The sequence below is a fragment of the Dromaius novaehollandiae genome, chromosome 3 (genome assembly GCF_036370855.1).
Source record: "Dromaius novaehollandiae isolate bDroNov1 chromosome 3, bDroNov1.hap1, whole genome shotgun sequence".
In the NCBI taxonomy this organism is placed as follows: Eukaryota; Metazoa; Chordata; class Aves; order Casuariiformes; family Dromaiidae; genus Dromaius; species Dromaius novaehollandiae.
In genome coordinates this window covers 104,262,946-104,283,043 of record NC_088100.1, presented here as the reverse complement: position 1 = coordinate 104,283,043, position 20,098 = coordinate 104,262,946, and the positions used below count along the sequence as shown (strand labels likewise).

The window sequence follows — 20,098 nt, the reverse complement described above, 5'->3', positions numbered from 1 at the left end:
ACAAGTTATGAAGGGTGTTAATAGTAACCATCAGTCTGCCTTACACTTTCAATTACTTTTATTACTCAGTATTAGCTAGAATTCTTGAGACCTTTCTTTCTAAGAGGCTCTCAAAACTCCACGATGCCAAGCACCCCATGATTTTGAGCAGAGAGAACTAGCTTCGCTTTGTGAAGTGGCTTTTCTTTGTCCTTGAAATTCCATTCAGTTCTTACCAAATGTTTAAAATCACCGTTTACTTTTTCTCACCTGCATTCCTTACTTGTAATTTTGGTAAAAGGCCAAAACAATAAGTAAAATACACAAACATTAAAGGCTGTATTCATATCACAGCACCATATGTCAGAGTACATGAGGAACAAAAATGGAAAGGAAAGAGAGGGAAAGATTTTTGATGAGAAAATCCTACCCTGCATGGGCACTGCAAGAAGCAAAAACAGATAGAGCTTTTCCCCCCTATTCTACCTGCCCAGACTCAGAATCTGTCAGCTAAAGCCTATTTCATGTAAATATACATCAAAGAGCACATGTGGAGCTGGAGCAATCCCATTCACCCTGAAACACAGAGAAAGAGAGAGATGGGCCAGGCCCTCTGCACCTGACATGGTTCTCGCTTCCCAGTTTCTCCACTGTGGCACTAAAGGAGCAGAAGCTCTGCCAAGTTTGGGGGCAAAAGCAAAAAGCTGGATCCTTTCCTTCAGCTACACCCAAACCCCTCTCTGTACTAACTGATCCTGCTTCTGGAAAAGAGAATTCTCCATCTCTGCCAGGGCGATTAGACCTGTAACTGAAACGGTAGCAGCCTAGGCGATAGGGATTCTTACATTTCATAAGTGTCTAGTCTTACATTCTTAAAAAAAGGCTGATCTGCACAAGCTTTCTAGAATTCTGGAACAAAATCAGACATCACGTCATATCCTGAATGATCAGCTATAACTTTGCTCACAAAGGAAACGGTGTTTCTCTACTTGAGTCTTACAGTATTTCTTACCTGCCGATGGAAATTGCTGCAGCAGTGCTCACACTGATACCAGTGCGAGGGTGGACTGGGTGAACATATTGGCAGATAAAATACCTGCAACTGTTGTATTGTAATAAATAGTTTGGTGATCACGTCATCTAGCATGGCCTACTAAACACCAGCGTGTAGGTTTCCTTTTACTGAAAAGGTTACTGGGGTTAGCTGGCTTGTCTAAGGTGACGCAGTGAATCACGTGCAGATGCTGGACGGGAACACCGGGCTGCAGCGCCGTGGCCATTTAAAGCGCCCCAAGCCAGTGCTGCCACATTGCCACTCGCTGCCTGTACCCCCGCTGCCTCCTGCCACCCACTCCCCTACCGTGACTTGGTGCTCCTCTGAATTGCAAGGTGAGATGGCTAACACTGATGAAGCGTGTTACGCTAGCTAAAAGCCTTTCAGGTAGCATCAGTTTGTGTGCAGCTTAGGTCTCCGAACTGCTACACTGCGGGGTCAGATAGGTGTCTCTGATCCAGCTCAGCAGATGGAGCAAGGATATGCAGCTGAGGGCAGACAGCACTGTGGCGACACCAACTTTTAATCAGTCAAAATCCTATGTAACGCCACCCTAAATCCCACGCTCTAATCCCCAACACCAATCTGTCATAAACGGCAGTATGGTACTACACCGTAAGGAACTATACCCACAGTAGACGTGCTCTTGAGATTTAGAACTTACTTGTTTTACAGGATAAAAATATCTTACGGCTTCTGCTTTCATTTATGTTTCTCTTTTATATATTAAGTGCAGTGGCTGAATAATTATGATCAGAGGAAAATATTCTCTGATCTTTGTATAAAGTGTAATATTATTGTCACTTTTTAAAATCTACAAACCTGCAGAAGCATTAAACTTTGAATTTAAAGCTGCTGAGCAGTTACACAGATATACTAAGTAGCACAAATGACAGTAAAATTATTTAACAAAAGAAACAAAAAGAAGGGAGGTTTTTTGTTTAGTTGTTTAACATTTGTGAATATTCTGGAGGTGTGGAGGAAGAAAGTAAACAAATAGAAATGCTTGTTATTTAAGGGCACACATACTGTCTTTATCTGAAGAACTTTGCAAGATTTGCAACCATAGCAATGCTGCTACAGCAGTGAAGAAATATTATATTTATGCTTTTCATGCCTATTCTAAATTATTTGTAAAAGACTGAATATACCCATTAGCATAACACTCACAGAACTAACATGCAAGTATGTGAAGAAAATGATAAATAATTATGGTGATTACATTATGATATGACACATTAAGTCCTTATTGTGTAGGCCTCAAATTACCAGTTACTGAGCTGTAAATAAAATTGGAACACTTTTTTTTTTAAATTGTGAATTGCCTCCTTTAGCTCCCAGCTAAAAATGGCAATACCAAGTGAATCTTTCATAGTACAGATACCAACACCAAAAAAAAAAAAAAAAAAGAAAGAAAGGTCATGATACTACCGAATGCTGCTATATCTTATAAGCAAGAAGTAATCAGGTTCCAGGGTGCATTTGGTAAGGCAGTAATCTATTTCCTCTGTGGCCCACTCCTCAATGACTTTGATGGTTCTATAGTTTGCATCTCCTTTGCCCACCCCAAAGGTTTGTATTCTTAACTGCAGGTGGATACGTCTAGTCTGAGTATCCCTCTGCTCAAGAGGGACAGAAAAGTAGTTCAGAAGCGAGCGTACTGTATACAGACTAACTACTTTTCATAGCTATCTCTGCCTCTCTAATCTTTACCACTAACCTTTTTTTATGGGGGCATGTAGAAAGCGTCCACTAGTAAGTGCATTTTCTCTTTCTCATATTGTGATTCTCTAGGTCTAGTTTTTCTTAGTTTATCTTCAGTAATTTATTCCCTGCATCACTTTTTACTCTTTTATTATTATTATTTTTAAACCACCTTTTAATCTCTCTTTTCCTCTAGGTCCAGCCCTCCCAGTGGTTTGTGGCTGTCATGTGTACAACTGTCTTCAAAAGTTTGAGTTTTGCTTCTTCATTGACTTCTCTGTTCTTCTAAGTTCTTGAACATTTGTCATGGCTGTCCTTGCTGTGCCAAATCTCCATTTAAACATTCCATTCCCATGAGCTGCCTAAATTAAAGTCTGAACCTATATATTGTTTCTCTTTTCTTATGGCATATATATAAATATATATACGTATATAAAAAATTGTATTAGGTATTATCAGAGAATCTATACTTGCTTCCTATTGTGTCCACCTACTAATCAAATCTGTCATTTCATCCATCAGTAAAATAATGTCACCTACACAGTCGATGACAAACTAATGAAATGACTTACTAACTTTTATCGATCTTAATGCTGTCTCTAAAGTCTTGCAGTGTTTTTCTGTTAAAAGCTTGAATAGGTAAGACAAAAGTATGCACCCTTACCTTACACACATCTGAATCACCTCATCATTACTTCTGATGCTTTTACACTCAAGTTCTCAAGTGAGAGTTTTCAGTCACCCAACTAAATGCAGTGAGAAACCCATCTCCATACATAGTTTATGTACCACTAACTGAAATGGTCTAATAAATAAGTATGCAAGGAGAAAATGACTGCTCCAAATTCTACATCTTTATGACTTTGATTATCACTTGATCTCCTTGCCTCTCCCAGGTCTGAATTCCAACAGTTTGATTGCTATTTCTAATGCTATTTTTATTTTAACACTTTCCAGAAAAATGTTTGCATGCATTTTAAATCTTTCCAGGGCATCTAGTGTACCATGAAAATTAAAGTCGGCACAGAAAATAACAATCAATTTTTAGATACATGTCTCAGCATTCCAAAATTAACAGGAAACTATATGATGTTTTTCTGAGTTAACTCTACCAAAAAGTATATGTAAAATTCTTTATATACAGCAGATGAAGAAACTCTAGCAATAATCACGACTCTGTTAAAAACAACACGCGCACTTCAAAAAGCTGACATACATATTGCTAAGGCTTTATTCATTTATAGAGGCCTTCATTTGTTGATTTCAGAAAGTATTAAAATTGTGGAGTTTTACAGTACTTATTTATCCAAGTATGGTATTATGCCCATTTCACAGATAAGCAAACTTTATACACTCTGTTCAAGTTACACAAGTTTGTGACAGTCACAAAAACAAATGTTAGATTATGACATTAGCTCTTTGTTTTCTCAAGAAACCATTCATCTCTGAGTGGCAATGAAATATTTTCAAACCTGGGTGCCCAAAGTCAGACACCTAAATCCATGCCGAGACACATAAATAAAGATTATGATCATCAGAAGTGAGGAGCAGCTAAAATGTCTACAAATCAGTAGTGCATGCTGACTTGCAGGCATGCTGTTAAGTCACGTTGGCTCAAGGAGAATTGAAGCACAGGCTAAAAGCTAAACTTGTAATAAATTACTTTGACGAACTGGGTCCTTAAAGCTACAGCTTGAGAATTTTTGAAACTGAAGTTGCTTTTACTTATATGTGCTGTAGACTTGCTACCCTGTCATTCAGGCAGATGGTATACACAGATACATAATGTATCTATATCACTGAACAGCAAATTATGAACCTAGCTCTTCAGATTTCGCAAAACATTGATTTCTTGAACAAAAAATTCACTAGCTTTTAACAGAAGTTAATTTAGCTAATCTAGGATTAGGGTAATAAACTTAATAATTGTGCTAAATGATACATTTAAAAATACTCTAATTGTTAACCTAAGAAAATGGCAAAACATGATTCTGTCTTGTCCTAAAATTTTGACTATTCTAGCTTGGATAGCAGTAACAGTTACATACAGAGGTATATTGCTATTAAAAGCACATTTTGAGCGCTTACAACTGTGGAATCAAAAGTTCACCATTATACTCACAAATAATAAAAAGTTTGTGATCTTAACTCTTACAGAAGACAAGAGGCTCATCTACTCAGTGAGTCCTCAGGCAGAATGTAAGTCTAAGCAAACTAGAATATTCAACACAGCATAGTTTATTTGCACAGTTAATCACCCAAGAGTTTTTCTGGTCTACAAGACTGGGTGCTGGCTTACTTATGATAAGCTGTAGAGTACTATAACATGTTAGCTCATGCTTGGTGGCAACAGGTTTGTTTTCCAAGATTGTGTAATCCAAATTCCTTTTCTAAGAGACGATTTTGAAAAGCACTATTAAATGAAATAATTAATGAGAACACAGAATACTACAGAAGTAAACTTTTTCTCGCTTGTGGTAAGCTGCGACCATTAGAAGTACCAATTTATAAAGAACAAATTGATTTTAGAAATGGGAATTCCTGCTACTGCATCAAGTTTTTGCTTACATTACAATCAGGTCAGTGTACCCAGCTGTAGCACATGACAGAGATTTTAGGAACACAGTTAGGGTCACATTTACAATACAAATCGGGAATGTGTTGCAACTGCATTCTTTGATTTGATTGTAATGTAGATGACTGTAAGGCTAATTAAACATCATCTACTATTCACAGAAGAAACCACCAGCTGTTGCTTAAGCAGAGTTTAAAGACAGTTTTATTCAATACAGGTTATGACATGGTTTTACCAACCAACAAGGACTGAGATTTTTCCATGTTATGACAAGACTCTAAAACTGCAGTTGCCTAGGTTTAAACACACTCAAAATATGTTTAATACAAGTCTTACAAGCAAGGTCCCAAGATACGTCAAAATTTATTGCACTTGGCTCTTCAGATAATGCATTAAAAGTCTGCTGTATTTTCACCCAGATAAAATCAGTATTCCTCTACTAATATTAAGCATTTGGTCAGCCTGAATGGTGTTGGGCTTTTATTTTCATGAGGTTTTTAAGACAATATTCAAGTCTGTCTAATCCATGATTTGGGAATTTTTTTTAAATAGCATCTAGCTCCTATGCAGTGCTTTCATCTTTAAATCAAAAAGCACCTTACTAAGACGATTATCATTATCTCAGTTTTCAGAGAAGAAAACTGAGGCACAGAGATGTGCTGCTACTTGCCCAAGACACACCAAAGACCAGCAGCTAAGGTAACTGAGGTACAATCCTATGTCAATCATTTAATTCTGGTCTATGCTACTCCTCCATAGAGCATCTTAATGTAATAATCCTGATGGAGTTGCAGAAGGAGCTAATAAAAAAATAATTCATACCAGTGCAGAGGGAATATTTTAGAGTTAAATTCCACAAATCATTATAGCAAGTCATTAACGTCTCTAAACATTATGTAGAATTGTTACTTTTCAGCAAAAAAAAGTTGTAACGTGACTCCCTAGTGGAATAGAAAGATAATGCATAAATCCAGCCCACATATTACTGAAAGAATATTAAAGTTTTCTGGACAAATTTGAACCAGCACAGAGGTTTGGAATCAAACCAATGATTTGTATCATTTTAACACCACATTTTTGAAACACCCCTAGGAACCTCTAATACATCTTTTGTATATTATGAAATCACACCCCAAGAAGCAGGTAGGAACTCTTGGTTTTAATCTCAGGGTCCTATAATCCTAGCAGCTCTGTGGGAACAAAGATATATCTAAAGGTGCAAGGTTTCACCAGTCTTAGTGGAAGTACCACCAACACAACAGATTTCCTCATGGAAGACACTGCAGTAACTGGCTATGATCTCTGTGAAGCTCTGTATTTCTAAAGCACCTATTGCTGCAGTTTCTAAGAGTCTAATACGGATATTAATCATTGTATTAAGGATTCTCATGAATAAGTAATCTTCACCATTCCCAATTTCAGACATGTCCCTTGTTTGGATTAGTTTGAAATATATTTCATTTTGCAGATTTTGTTCTGCTTACCTTTTTGCAAAAGTTGTTCAGCTTACCTTTTTGCAAAAGCTCTTGCTGACAAGTAGTCTGTTTTTACTTCTTCTAGGGAACTGTGCCGGGGGTAGCAACTATAGAGAAGTTCCCCTCTAAAAACTTTATCAATCAGCATGCTTATGCTTCTTCTTGCAACATTATTTCATCTGCACTTATGGTCATTGAACAAGTTTTCCTCAAATGCAGAGAGACCTAGGAAAGTAAAAGCAATCACCTGCAAACCAGGAATTCAACTGAAAGACTTAGGTTACCAACACACCACATTGAAGCATGTATGTGAAAGTCAATCTTCACCGCGTTAAAAAGCAAGTCTTTACACCTCCCCCAGCATGGGGAGAATTTGACAGAAATCTAAAAACATAAACATTAGTTTAAATGCATATAACCCTCTCACGTATCTTTGCACTCACTACAGGGAAACTTTTTTTGGCACAAAGTTGAACTGTACGAACTCAGGGCACAGGACCTCTATGCTCCGTTTTATCATCTCATTGTGACACCTTATGTCACTTTCAGATTGGGATTAAAAGCTCTATATCTATATGCGGTCAAGTATAATACAAGTTAAAATCTTGAATGTTGTCACTTAATGCCTCAGTGTAACCATATGTAAAATGGGGATAATTACTTTCTTCATTAAGGTGTGGTGTTTGTAAAATGTTTGAGAGTCTCAGATGAAAAGGACTTTCCTTGCAAAATGTAATTAGAATAATATTATGCCAGAGGTAAGGCATAGGCCTGTGATTCCACATACAGTATTTAAATACAATTACTTATCTATCAAAATCAAGAATCTCTGCTATTTCTCCTTCTCTCAGCACCTGATCCTCTTACCATTATTAATCTGAGTAATCCTCACAGACTCCAGTGTATCTGCTCACGTAGTCCTTCACTAAGGTGTGCAAGTGTACAAATAGCAAAAATGCACTGCAACTTAAAAATGAGTATCAGTTCTCAATTATCATTTTCTTAATGTTCCTCTGTTTGTAAGATTCTTTAAGTTCTGGGATCACAGTTTTAGAGGGATACCTCCTCTTGACTTTTCTGCAGGTGCCCACTGGCATCAGAAGTACTTGCATATACTTTTTGGAATATGCATAATTTTAAATAAACTTAGTCTAGGGCAAAAATAGTTTTGCAAATCGACCATCAGCTGTGACACTCAAGAACATCTACAAATAATTTCTAAGACTTGCATGACCTTAAAACCACTCACTGGTCTTGTCTGATTCATTTTTCTTCTCTAGGTAGTTCCGGCCTTCCTGATGGTTCTCCTTACTTCCTACAGCGTGGGGTGCCCCAGGCCCCTTCTCTTTCTTAAAGCAGCCATCAGAAGGGCCTTTCCACATCTGCCACGCACCACGTGCCCTGGAAATTTCATACAGTTGCCAGCCACCACATTTCAAAGCAACTTTGAGTTTTCTCCTGCTCCTTCTCCAGCGAGGCACCTGCCACACGATGACTGCAGCACCCCGAGTCTTTCTCCTGAACATCTCCCACAGCAGCCCAACACGCAGCTGGACAAGGAGAGATGCCCATCCTTTAAGAAATGAGGATGACACCATGAGCGAGAGGCGAAAACAGCTGAAATGCCAAAAGCTGGAGAAAAGGGGGCTGAAGAAAGGGAAGGCAGGAGCAGAAAAGATGTTCTGATGCAAGACCGAGAGGGATTAGCAGGGCACTTCTGCAGGGGCAGGAGAGGGCGAGTGGGGAAGCGGGGCGGCACCCTGCCAGCGCGGCGAGGAGGGGGAAAGCAGGGGGCGCGAGGGCCCTCTCCCCCGGCTCCTCCCCACCGCCCGCATTGCTGGGGTGTCTCCCCTCCGCTCTGGGGCCACTCCCGCGCCCCCTTCCCCGCCTCGCCCGCCCGGCGCCGGGCTCGCCCCCCGCGGGCGGGGAAGGGGAGGGCTCGCGGGCGGCTTCCACCAGCGGCAAGGGCGGGGGGGAGACGGGGGGGAGACGGGACGGGACGGGACGGGACGGGGAGGCAGCCCGGCTCTGCCCCAAACTCGGCGGCTCTGCCCTCCTTGTGAGAGTTGCACCAGGCACCCGCCCGGATTGGCAGGAGCCTGTGCCCTCCTCTTCCTCCCTCCTTTTCCCTCCTCCTTTGGGTGGGTTTCATCCCTCCTCTTTCGCGAGCAGGGGTGGCGGGGGAAGGAATAGTAAAAGAAAAAAAAAAGAAGAAAAAAAGAAGAAGAAGAAGAGAAGAAATCCCAAGTCAAGTCCCCGACGTCTCCGGGCCCGCGGCCGCAGCGGCCGCCCCACATTCCTGGCATTCCTGGGCCGTGACTCCCCGCGCCGCCCCGGCCCCGGCCCCGGCCCCAGCCCCGGCCCCGGCCCCGCCGCCGCCTCCGGCTCGACCGCCGCCGGCCCCGCTCGCCCCCGCGGGCCGCAGTCCCCTCCCTCCCGCCCGGCCTCCCTCCTGCCCGCACCCGCGGGCGGCAGCAGGAGCCCCGGCCCCGCCGGCGGCCCCAGCCCCCGGCCGCCCGCCGACGCTCCCCGCCGTGGCCGGGCCGGGGCGGCGGCAGCGGCTCCCGCCACCGGGACCGGCCCGCCCCGCCGCGCTCCCCCGCCTCGGTGCCGTCGGCGGCCGCCTGCCGGGCCGGGCGCCGCCTCCCGCGGAGCCGCGGCCGGGACCGGAGCCGGAGGCGGCCGCGCTCCCCGGCCCGGCGGCCGCGCAGCAGGTAAGGACCGGCCGCGGCCGCGGAGTTTGCTCGAGTTTGCCCGGCTTGTCCCGGCTCCGACGTGTCCCGGCTCCGGCGGGCTGGCGCTGACCGTGGAGCAAGCTTGGTGCTGCGTTTTACGGCGTGTGTGGGGGAGAGAGGCAGTATCTGCGCAAGGCTTGCTATCCCTTATAATGTGCAGCGACGTATACGTGCCTGCTCGCAAGTTATGAAAGTAGCTAAGCTTGGGTTGCGCGTACCAATCAGTGACCTGCGACAAACACAGTCTGAACAGCCCTTCCAGCTTATAAATTTGACCTAATAGGTGTCTAGATTACATAGCATCTCCGTAACCGGTAGGTATTTGTAAGTAGGTAGGAGCAGGCTGGGCTCTCGGCGGAGCTGCCCATATTTACACTGCGGCGTGACTGTGTTCAGCTTCCAGCTCCCCCCGGGTTTACCTTGGTCTTTGTTAGGTACGTGGAGCCTGCGCTGGCCGCTCGTCTTCAGCAAGCCCTGTGTAGCACCGAGTGGTGCAGCAAGAATTGCACCAGGCAGGGGAGGGTGACATCTGCTCTCCTTTCTGATGTGGCAAAGTCAATGAATTTTTAAGATCCCAAACTGGCTCTCTTTACTGGAGTGTATTTGGGACAAGTCTTACATAATGCATGTGTGGCATGTGCGTGTAATGTGTGCTGGAGCTTTCCTATTGAGAGCACTTCATCTGTTATTTGCATAAAATCTTATGTGTCCATTAGAAGCTGTTTGTAACTTTAACAAGGTGGAAACAAATGGTGGCTGGTAAAGGCTCTGATTCACTATGTTGTTGTCCAAAAAGTTTTCTGGGGTTTTTGGCACGTGGCCTGAAACTGTAGTTGAAAGAACTACTTTTCCCAGAAACCACTTTTTTTCCTTAAACTCTATGTAGATGCTCACTATTAGTTTTGTTTTTTTTCTAAAAACACTGTTGTATGCTGAAATTATTTAGAGTTTGGAAAATCTATGTATAAAATGGCTCCCCCAAATCAGAAATCGAAGCCACCTGCCAGCCTGCAAATGGCTCCCCCAAATCAGAAATCAAAGCCACCTGCCAGCCTCCACATCATGGGTGAAGTGGGTGAAGACAGCTCTTTTGGGGAGAAATGTGAGGGGAGACAACCTGAGCAGGGGCTAGTGCCTAGTTATCTGGCCAAGACCATCCTATCAAATATGAGTGACAAAATACAGATTATACAGCTTTTGCCCTTGCCCTCTGGGGGGTCCGTAGCTGACATCTAGTACTCATTACATGGTGTAAAGCATGCATTGATGTTATAGTTATGCAAATAAGCTTTAGGCCCTGATCTATTATTGGCAGCACTCTCTTGAACTTCTCCTGGTTTCTTTAGGAGGCTATGCCAGAGCTGCTCACAGGCAGAGGGCACTTGTGTGTATCTAATGGGTCATGATACAAAAGTTGGGGAGTTTTTCATACTTCTGGTTTGAAGCCCAGTCCATCAGTCGTCATTTAGGGTAGTCTCCTAAATCCGTGGGAGAGCTTGTGGCCATCAATTCTGCCATTGCATTTGTGTGGGAAAAGTTTTAAAGCGCCACGGACTTGATACGATCTCGGAGGATCTGGTAGTGCAGATCGAGGCCTGAGTAATGACAGCATGCAGTATTGATCAAATCAGGATCTGCTGGGACTGAGCAAACTGAGCTGTTGTATGTACATTATACTATAGTTTTAAACATGTCTTTTAAATGCTTCTGTAATTGTAGCAGAATTAACTTTGGTACAGTGTTGCTCATGAGGGTTAATTAGCAGCCAATGTTGTTACTATTAATGACTGATTAAGTACTTCTGTACTGGTCCTTCTTGTCCAGCAGATGCCTGGGAGTCAGTTATCATAGTTTAGGTATGGAACAGCTTTCTATGAAACAAATCTGCTTCTGTGTGTACTTATGCAAATTGTCTGGGCTACCAGAGGCCACTTCAGTCTTGGAGAAAGTACTCAATCTAAACAGAGTTTCCTACGCGCTTTTCAAAACTACGCTGTTTCCTTTTTCTATGTTTTTTTTTCCTGGTACCACCACAGCCAAGGGGGCAAAGAAGACTGCTCTTCGTTCTATTTCTCTTCATATCCAGTGAGGCTGCATTTGATTACATGCTACTTCAGTGAAGTATATCACTTTAATCTGGATTTAAACTTAGCATACATATAATATATGCAGCGTGAAAGGTGCACTTTAACTCCAGCTCCCGATCTGGAAGCAAGTCTTTATTTGTTGCAAAGTTAGTTTGCTGAGGGTTTTTTTTTTATGAACTGCTGGTAATATGCAAATTGTAAAAAGTTTTCAGCAGACATTGCTCCCACTAGAGTATGTATGGATCTTAGTCCTGCAAGGATTTACCCACATGCTTAAATTCTTGTTCATGAGTAGTGCTTGTGAAACCGTGGAATTTCTTTTATATACATAACATTAAACATGTATACAAGTCTTTGCAAGAACCAGGCTATAACATTTAGTATGCAATATATGAGTGCATATGTATCCAGCTCAATTACAAGACGTTTTAGATAAATGGACAAATTTTATGCTGAACAGCTGCCATAAAAGTCTTTTTTTAATGTCTAAGTTCATCGTGAAGTGCAGCAAGCCTTAGCGTATTATCCTCTAGGGAGTTCCACAGAGGATATGTGAGAGCAGCTTTTGATATCTGGAAACAAACCGTTACACTGTAGATTTTGTTCTTCCTTTGAGGAATCTGCCCATGCACAAGAGTCTCTGAAATCTGATGTGAAAAAATCTAGGTCTGTTTTTTAAGTCTATTGGTATATTTTAAGAATTTTAATCCTTATTGGCTGTGTATTCAGAGAATCTGTGGAAATTACCAGATCCATTTCTTAAATTTCTGTTTTAAAAACCCCTGCATCCTAAAGGAACTGGGGTAGAGCTGATTCAAGTCTAAGCTGGTGATAAAAGTGCACCTTTGGTGCCATGGTCCCCTCTTCCTCCCGTGCCTAGCGGCAGAGGCCTCCACGCTCACGGGGCAGTCGTTGCGCCCAAGGCTCTGCCTCGGTGCGTGTCCGGGGCGGCTCTAGCGCCCCGCTGCTCGTGTCCTGCGCCTGGGTGTCCGTCTTCTGCTGCAGGCAGAGGCCCTCTGGTTTGCAGATTGCTCTGACCTGAAAAGGTGATGTGTAAGAGGGCGTCTCGCCTATCTGATGGGTTAGGGCTCCTCACAAATGTGGAAGTAGCCCTGGGAGCAGGAATTGCAACCCATGACTTTTCCCTGTCCTCTCTCTTTTGGGCTGGGTGAGGGGATGAGAACAACTTTGGGGTCTGAGAGGGTTAATGAGCTGAATATTCAGGTGTCCAGAAGCTGCTGCTTTACCAGGTTGTGGGGTTTTTGGCGACTTGGGCTTCATCTATTTGTGAAATTGTGTGAGTTGATTTTGAGGGGATAACACCACATCTTTATTTTCTGTTTTCCTCACTCTTGATTGTATTTGGTTTGATTATCCATCCTTTTGGGACAGGGTTATATTTTTCTCTCTCTTTGTAGCTGTCTGACAAAATGGAGCTTATAACTGGAATGTCTAGATGGTTTGGTAATGATAAGCAACGAGAACAAAACATCGGAGCTCGCAGAAGTTTTTTAAACAAAATGATGTAACAAGGTGCAGCTTCCATAAATATACAGGGAACTTATCAAACTTGTTATGGGAATTATTATGTGTAGATGAAAATCAGATTTGGCTTTCCTCGTTAAATATATATTCACCATTCTTTTATTCTGCTTGCACCTCTTCTGTTTAAATACCTTTAGGTAATTTTAATCTGTTTATTCTCAGTTGATGCTTTGGTAAGCAAGAAATATTACTATTGATTTCATTGATTCCTTTAAGATAGCACAGTTGAGCTACCTTTCTTTTGAAATAATGAGAATGGTTTTCACTAACTAAATCTGGTGTTATTTTTACTTGATAACTTGATTTTTTTTTTTTTTTTTTTTTTTTTTTTTAGCATACTCCTTGAATTCAAGGCTGGCTTTATGCAAAGGACTGAGGGTTTCAGAGCATTAAAATTTCATTTCCTTCAACTTTCCATGTCAGTGGATAATATAATGAAATTTGGCCTACTGTTAGGGAATTAGTAAGATTAGACGGTGGTGAAATAAAGCTAATGTAACTATGTAAATGCAATGGCCTGCCTTCTAAACAATGTTGGTATTGGATTGGTATTTTTGGCCTTTAATGCAGAGGAAAGTGAAGGAGACGTCAGGATTCCTGCTCTCTGAAGTAATTCTCAAGGTCGGTTTGATCAATTATAAAAGTGTCATCTAGAATTAAGGGCACAAGACCATGACACAGCACAAAGCCTATGAAAGAAACACATATATTTAAAATATATTTTCCCCCCATCATTGCTGTCCTAACAAGCAGTTGTACATATTATAATCAACCATATAAACAGCTTATGAAAATACTTAAGAGGCAATAAATTTAGGCATTGCTAATGTTAAGAGAGATCTCTAAACGAACAAAGGTGTCTGAAATGCTGCATTGGTGAAATCCTAAGAAAAGGGCAATGCCATCATATAACCCCACTCTGATGTTCTGTAACATCTAGGACGTTCTTGTGTTTTGCTAATGTGACGAGTTTAGACGGAAAACTTTGTTCCACACCACGCAAGTCCTTCAGAAACTGCATACTGCAGCTCTTCTTCCTAATTTTTGGAAGAATGAGCTTTTGCTAGTGACTGCTGAACTGGTCCCCTTTAAGAATGCTTCTTTTTTAAAAATCATTTGGTAACAATGTAAACTTTAAATTACCATGTGATGTAGAAAGACCTCTCAAAAGAGGGCGGTGAAAATGTGTGTTGGTGATCTAATAAACTAGATGAATGATGGTGTGCCAAAACTTGCTAATGATGCAAAAGTATTTGGATTAGGCAAGACTGAAGCAGACTGAGAAATTGTAAAGGGAATCCAAGAAAGCTGGGTAAAAGGGAAGCATAGCAGATGATGTTGATAAATTCAAGAATATGCATGTTAGAAGGAATAATCAAATTACTCATTCATGTTACTGAATTGTAAATTAACTGTTTGGCAATGTTTTATTAGAACTTGTGCATCTCTTTAATCTTTAGCATCAAGCAAAAAAAGCTGCCACAGCTGTGAAATGCTATGTTAATAACACAGAGGAGATTCTTAAATTGGTGCTTAAATTCACCTGGAATGCTTGATTTGTGATATCCTATCAGAGAAGAGGGATTGGAAAATTTTCATATGAAGTTCAACTGAAAACGCTAACGTAGTTTTGTTCTGAGAAGATCAACTAGAAAAGGTAGATTACATATATGTAGAATAAAGATTAGTCATTATTAAGTAATCAATATGTTACTCTTTGGTATAATACATTGACTATGTATAAGGAATAAATTGAAAGATATTTAAAGCTCCTAGATCACTCTTTTCTTTTTTTTTTTTTTTTTTTTTTTTTTTTTTTTTTTTTGTACAAGTAGTCGTAATACTTATTGCCGAAGGAGATCACATCATCCAAGAGCCTAGTAGGATGAAAAAGAAAAGTGAACCATCTCTATGGATAGCAGGAACATTCACAGTTATATTTGAAGAGATCTTAACCATTATGCTCCAGAACCTAGATCAGCCGCTATCTGGCAGAGGTTAAGAAATTTCCCTTAGGACAGATTATGCCGTAACTATCTGCCGTGACATTCCCTGTGCTTTCTTCTGGAGGATGTAGGGTAAGCTGCTGTTAGAGGGCTGCTGATTTGACCCAGTGTAACAATTTCTGTATTCTACTGTGTATGAGAATGATTTTAATTAAATATTAATGGAGGTGGAATTGAAAGATTGTGTGTTTATACATGTTTAGGCTTCATAGAAAGTGTATTTGGGACTTGCAGCTCTTAAATGTAACAAAGTATGATAATATTTTAACTTACTAAGGCATGCTGTGTTGGGATATGGACTAGCTTAGAGAAGAACAAAAATGGCATTTAGGTTTCATTTAAAAGACAGCATTGGTATCTGTTGTTAATCAGTTTGGTTATGATGATCAATAATTTCTAGTATGAGTTTTAATGAATGAAGAATGCTTAATAATTTCTCTGCAGTTAAATATTTCTGAATTCTGTAACAGAATGATGATTGTCTGTATGGCTATGACAAATATAAGGACCAATTTTTGGAGGTAAGAACTAGATCTTCTGTAACTTAGCGGGTCTTTCAAAGGAGTTATAGTCAAAGCAATAGTGTAGCAACTACCATAGAATTCTTGCACATCTACGGACTATAAGCATTAATCTGTCACAGAAGAGAAAATGGAAAAAATGTTTTGATTTATTAGCACACAGTGTGACTGATTTAATAATAAATACCTTCTGGTAACATGTTCATGTCTATATGGTAAAAGGTGACTTTGTCTATAGAAGTATGGTAAAGCCATAGTGCAACTGTAACTCAAAGTATTAAAAGCAGTCTTTTGCAACTTTTAGGTGGTCTGACCAACCACAGCGAGTTGTCATAAAGTCTAACAGCTATCTACAAAATAAAACATGAATTAGTTTTCTGACTTCCTCTTCAAAAGGCTGAAGCTATTTTGAAGGCAGTCTTGCACTGCTTTTCAGAACTCGGGAAATAAGGTCAATGGAAAGGCCCACATTTGTGAAGATACATAAAAGTGATGTTGTCGTTTGAGACTCCAGCCTTTGAAAGCTGGGACTGATCCAAAGCATAGCTACTCAGAGCGTATTGAATAGGGCCTTAGCCCAGGATAAGCTGGCTATATAGGAGAAGAGTGAGGTTAGCAGTAGTTGTTTTAACTTGTGTTTGTGCAATTCTTTCTTGTTTTTACAACTGAGAAAATAGTTTACATTCCTCAGGTTTTTTTAGATTAGCTCTTATCATGGAACTCCCTCTTTGGAGAAAAGGCATTCACTACCTTGTAGATAAAGTGTCTTTAGCCTTTATTGATGATGATAATTAAGCTAGGTTTTTGGACAAGCCTGGGCAAAATCAGGGGACTTTGCCAATCAGAGTTTCAACTAATAGAAGCCAGATCCTATGTTTGATGTCTACTACCACATGGCACTTTCCTATAGATCCCTTCCCTCAGCAGTCTCATTTATTCTTTCAATGCAAAACTATATCTTCTTTGTAGTGGAAACTCTGTGTTTTCTAAGTATGTGATACACAGTGCTTATCTCAGATGCTTTAAAAGCAAGACAATGTTTAATGACATTTCTACACAAAACTTTGGTCCTGTGTGTGGGTTTTTTTTTTTTTTTTTTTTTTTTTTTTTTGCCAGGATGGAGGGAGAGGAGAGAAAATAACATACCCAGTGGCCTTCGATGTGCAGGTTGAAGCTGAGTAAAACTTCTGATGCCTTCAGTGGGAGCAGGCCTTGAAAGTCCCACCCCAAGTATAGACAAGATAGATCTCTTAGAAAATCCGGCGCCTGCCTTAAGAGCTTTCTGAGATGCTCGAAGTGGATGGAGCTGCCTCAGGGGGAAGAATCCTGAGGAGCCTTGGGGGTCATGGGAGATTATTTCGAAGGTCCTTAAAAACAGGCATCTGAAATGATCATAACCTTTTTTTCTTGTTTGGCACACTTTGTTTAGGAGTTTGGAGCTACTGAGTAGGATTGGTGTCTGTATACCTTCTTCATAGTGTTCTGAAGATTCATTCTGTTTAGGAAAATATTTTGGTCAGCTTGCTTGCACCAGAAAGGAAGTTGGCTTCTAACTTAAGGGAATGGCTAATTCAGTCCTTTGTTGATAGACAGAAATACTAACAGAGACTCAGAGCTCTGGTAGTTTCAGATCCTCTAGGAGAACGGACAGGGCAAGTTTCTGCTTGTAAATAAAAGAACTCATGCAGACATATCTAAGTATAGGTCCTGTGATTCCTTGCATCTTTGCCAGGATGTGTTGTGGGACTCCGTGATAGCAGAGGAAGCTAAATCACAGTATTGGTACTTATGTCCTACTGCTGCCTCTTTGTTGTGGTTCTTTCTGAGAACAGAGAAAAACATTGACAAGGTTATCTTGCAAGTTTTCTTTCATGTTTCCATGTTTCCCTTGGTAGCTTGGTGCACAAAAATCCATTTGTGTATAGTATGAAATCTTGTTCGTAATGGCAAAAGAACGAGAATATTGCATGTGAGCATTACTGAGACGGGCTAGCATTTAGCATCCAGATATTAAGTATGTTCATTGCTAATGGTTTCACTTCAAAAAATTCTTTATTAATTTTCTTTCTGACATTCAGGAAATAAAAGTTGCCATTTAAAGCTGAAAGTTAACTTTACCTGTTACGTACATGTAACGTTTTGATATGTAGTTTAATGTTTCATACTAGATGCTATGCAGAGATGATGTTTAAATAAATACAGTGCTGTATATGGAGAGTCAGATTTCATTTAATAATTAACATTCTTTAATTCCTTTCTGTGTTGTAGAATGTGCTGGGGGCTGTACAAATAGCAAAAAACACGATGTGTGTCTTGAATTACCATCTAAAGAAGAGGGAAAGCAATGCTTTGGTGCAATAGGCAAATGATGTGTTGGGGGGAGCTGGCATGTATCACTTAGGATATTTGCTTTGTTCGATCGTACCCTGCCCTACTTAGCAGCTGGCTCATTTCTTGGCGTTTTTCTGGTTTCTGCATTTAAATGATAAATTGTCTTAGATGTGCATTTAAACATACACATTCAGGTATGCACATTTCCTCTAAATTTAAAGTTCAGTAATTAGGAGACAGTTGATTCAGAAGAGAATTATTGATCCCACCTCAGGACCTGACCTTATGACATGATGGTCGCTTCCTTGGAACTGAAATGGAGGGTGTCTGGCATGCTTATGGATATTGTAACTTGGAATATGAGATATTTTCTACCTGCTATATGTTGGCTTTGCTCTAGTTCTTTTTCCTGTTTTGTTGCTGATATAGTAGCCTAAAATATATTTGTCTTGCTTACAGAGTGACTCTGTGCTTTTGTAACATATATTTGTATATAACTCGTCACTGCTGAAAGGGTAGCTGGTTAATCTGGGTAGGATGTGCTCTCAAAAAACATTGAACATTGCCTAATGATGGCACTGTTGTTTTTTCTGATGTACAAGTGGGTTTATCCAGAGAAACAGATACGTTCTTACAGTTTCCTCTAGGATCTGATATAGGTATGAGGATTGTCACCTAAGTGCTAATTAATCTGTCAAAACATCTGACAAGGTGTTGGTACACACTGGAGACAGTTATTGTTGTAGTAGTCAGTAATGTCAGCTTCTGCTGATATAATATAAAGTTTCTTTCCCACTTTTGTAATTTCAGCTTGTGTTGCAGTAGAAGTTTGTTATCTTGTAGCTTAACTTTCTTGCCAGCCTGATGTGTTTAGCATACTTGACAACTGCCACTAACTCTCTGCATGTTGCTGTGAAACTTTGCACTTCCTTTTTTCTGCCCAGGGTAATACATTGCCATATTCATGTGCAGCAAGACTGTAAGCTTGTGATGGTACAGTAAGCTCCACACAAGTAAATCTCTTATACAAACAGGTGGTTCAGCTAACTTTAGGAAAGACTGTCCACTGTTAAATTCCACTCAATTTTGCCCTCTCTATTCTGCTTGGTAACCTTGATTATAATGTAATTATTATTATTTTTTTTTAGTTTGGATGGAATCAAAGCATGTCTCAGTCTCTTCGTGTTGTACATTGCAGTCAAACAGGGCTATGGAGGATATCAAAATAACAGTGAAGGATAGCCTCAATTATTCTAATATATTCTTAGCATGAAAAAATGGCTGTGCTTGTGTTTGGGGGAAGGGGAAGCGGAGAGAGAGAGAGACTTATAAAATGAATTATTATTTTGTCTGTCTACAAGCGTGAGGGTTATTTTGGTGTTAAGTGACAGTGAAGGATGGAGGCGAATGGTAGGCAGAAGAACACTGGGCTTGCTGTTCTTTCAGAAGATTAGGAAAGCATCCTTGGGCCTCTTTTCAGTGCGGGAAACTGAAGACTGAGGTTGGACTTGTGGATGGTCACCTTAGGAAGGCTGCTCAGCACAGCCCATGAGGGACTGGGCAGCAGCTTGGAGAACTGAACCCGCATCCGTCTCACGGAGTGCCTTCTCCAGAAGTTACAGTATGGGAAAAAAAATGAAACAAAATTTAAAACCGTGGTGTTGAAAAGGACTTTCTGGTAATACAACGAATAAAAGCATTTTATAAGATTAAGACAGAACCTAGGTTGTTTATCGGGCAGAACTTCTTGAGAATGAGCTCTATGATTTATTGCATTAATTTCATAAGAATAGTAGCTCTGTGGGGGACACCTTAAAATGGGACTAGAGAATCCACTGGAGCATTCAGTGAAGGGACTAAGCCTCTGCTGGCAGAAACATGGACAAGGTCTGGCTTTGTAATCAGGTCTCTTTCTTGATACTGGCTTGAAATAATAAATTACTTTTAAAATGAGACACCTGTGGTCATCAGCTCTGGTAACTTTTACCTTCTTTAACTCTATTAAGGATGAAGAATATTTGTGTTACTGAACTTAGGAAAAAGTCCAGGGTGGGAAGGCAGGGGGTGTTGCTTGTGTATTTTATGT

The 20,098-nt window shown here is 40.7% G+C and overlaps 1 protein-coding gene and 2 long non-coding RNA genes across 5 annotated transcripts in view; 2 read left to right on the top strand and 1 right to left on the bottom strand.

Annotated features, from left to right (window-relative positions):
• Positions 1–1,267: 1,267 nt before the first annotated feature.
• LOC135327722 (uncharacterized) lies at positions 1,268–3,122 on the top strand. Its single transcript, XR_010388111.1, has 2 exons — positions 1,268–1,368; positions 2,934–3,122. It is a non-coding gene; the product is annotated as an uncharacterized LOC135327722 (long non-coding RNA).
• An 823-nt stretch (positions 3,123–3,945) lies between these two features.
• Positions 3,946–9,106, bottom strand: LOC135327934 (uncharacterized). Its single transcript, XR_010388573.1, has 2 exons — positions 8,037–9,106; positions 3,946–7,012 (listed from the first exon to the last, which is right to left on the bottom strand). It is a non-coding gene; the product is annotated as an uncharacterized LOC135327934 (long non-coding RNA).
• Positions 9,094–20,098, top strand: part of PTPN14 (protein tyrosine phosphatase non-receptor type 14) — a 126,355-nt gene continuing 115,350 nt past the window's right edge. For all 3 annotated transcript variants that reach the window (XM_064509680.1, XM_026102345.2, XM_064509678.1), the window contains exon 1: positions 9,094–9,501. The gene's annotated coding sequence lies outside the window, so the exon portion shown is untranslated. The remainder of the gene's footprint in view (positions 9,502–20,098) is intronic.